Raw genomic sequence first — 2,326 nt, 5'->3', positions numbered from 1 at the left:
ATAAAGAGATATTTATATATATATATATATATATTAGTTGCTTAATGCAACCCAGAGCTATATTTATATATATATATATATATATTAGTTGCTTGATGCAACCCAGAGCTATATTTAATATATATTAGTTGCTTAATGCAACCCAGAGCTTTTATAGGGAAACTAAATTACCTACAGCTATTTTCCACTTCCCCAGAGCAGAGCAGAGTATATATATATTTTCCTGCATTAAGCAGAGGCTGTCTCAGATGAGCAGCTATTATTATATGCGCATTTATTTAGGAACGGAAAATCGTATCCGGAAAATCGGGATTACTCGTGACCGGGTAAATGTCGGGATTGCGGGCAGCCAACCGACACATGAGCTCATATTGTTTGTGCATATGCATTCGATCGTGTTGCTAGTCTTGTTTCTTTGTGATTGTGCTGCTTGTCTTGGTGACTTGTTTGTGTGTTTGATTAGATATTTTGTTGATGCTTTGAACTTAGTGAAATATTGAGGAATGGTATTTGTGAAGTAAGGTTTGGGTATATTATTTATGTTGCTGATTTACTTAGTTATTTGTAGCTGAAGAATTGCTAATGCAGTTGAGACTTTATTTAAGTAATATGATTTAAAGAAAGGGATTTAAACGGTTTCAAGTAAGTCTTAAGAAATTTTGAAAAGGTTTGATAAAGAAAACTACATTGGAAACTGGAGTTAATTATTTGCATGTTAATCATTACTTTTACGGCATTCTCATTCCCTACTGAGAACGTGTGGTTTGTTCTCACCCCAAAATCTTCCACCCTTTCAGTGACACAGGTTCGAAGACTCAGTTTGAAGCTGCAGACGATTGTTGGACTATATTTATGAGTTAAGTGTATGAGTTAATTTGCTTTAATAGAGTCCCCTCGCCCTTATTGCTTAAGATTTTTATTTTATACAGAGGGAAAGGATGTGTATCTGAGTTTTATTTGAAATCTTTTGTATGACAGATATTATTACTAATAATTATATGATTATTATTATTTGGTGATGCTTGATATATGATTTGATAAATAAAAACAAAATTTTCTGGTATTTTTACTAAAACTGGATCGCGATATAGAACTAAAGGCCCAATATTAAATAGTTAATAAGGAAAACAGGTCAGTAACGCCTTACTTTTGGTACGATCATGACGTATTAGAAGTTGGGTCGTTACACCTTCTCTACTCTGTATGGACTATCCCATCTTGATCTCAACTTGCCTGGGGTGAGTCTCAGTCGAGATTTGTAAAGGAGGACTAAGTCCCCAAGTTGGAACTCTTTTCTCTTAATGTGCTGATCATGTACAGCCTTCATCTTCTCCTTGTATAGTCTTGAATTCTTATAAGCTTCTAGGCGAAGGCTTCCCAATTCTTGCAGTTGTAATTTCCTTTCAGCTCCGGCTTCCTCAATTCCCATGTTGCACTCCTTTACTGCCCAAAAGGCTTTGTGCTCAACTTCAACAGGGAGATGACAAGCTTTTCCGTAGACTAAGCGGAAAGGACTCATCCCAACAGGTGTCTTGTATGCGGTTCTGTACGCCCAAAGTGCATCTTGTAGCCTGGTGCTCCAATCTCTTCTATGAGGTTTGACTATCTTCTGCAAGATACGCTTTATCTCTCTGTTTGACACCTCGGTTTGCCCATTAGTCTGAGTATGGTAGGCTGTTGCAACCTTATGAATTATTCCATGCTTCTTCATTAATCCTGTTAGTCTCCTGTTACAAAAATGGGTGCCCTGATCGCTCACGATTGCTCGTGGTGATCCAAAGCGACAAATAATGTGGTTTCTCACAAAGGAAACAACAGTGTTAGCATCATCAGTGTGGGTAAGAATTGCTTCCACCCATTTGGAAACATAATCCACAGCTAACAATATATAAAAATAACCATTAGAATTTGGAAATGGGCCCATGAAGTCAATGCCCCAAACGTCAAAAATTTCACAGAAAAGCATAATTTGTTGAGGAATTTCATCCCTCCTGGATATATTACCAAATTTTTGGCATGGAAAACAAGATCTAGAAAATTTAGCAGCGTCTCTAAAAAGTGTAGGCCACCAGAATCCATAGTATAAGATTTTTCTAGCTGTTCTTTGAGGGCCAAAATGTCCTCCACTCTCAGATGAGTGACAGACCTCTAAGATGGACTAGAATTCTGATTGAGGCATACACTGTCTAATTACCTGGTCAGTGCCACATCTCCATAAATATGGGTCATCCCATACATAATATTTAGACTCGCTTTTCAGCTTGTCTCTTTGATGCTTAGAAAAGTTTGGAGGAAAAGTGCGGCTAACTAGATAATTAGCTACAGG

This window comes from Arachis ipaensis, chromosome B9 (genome assembly GCF_059453495.1).
Source record: "Arachis ipaensis isolate K30076 ecotype BB chromosome B9, ASM5945349v1, whole genome shotgun sequence".
Classification (NCBI taxonomy): Eukaryota; Viridiplantae; Streptophyta; class Magnoliopsida; order Fabales; family Fabaceae; genus Arachis; species Arachis ipaensis.
The sequence above is the reverse complement of the archived record's forward strand: the minus strand, read 5'-3'. Positions refer to the sequence as shown.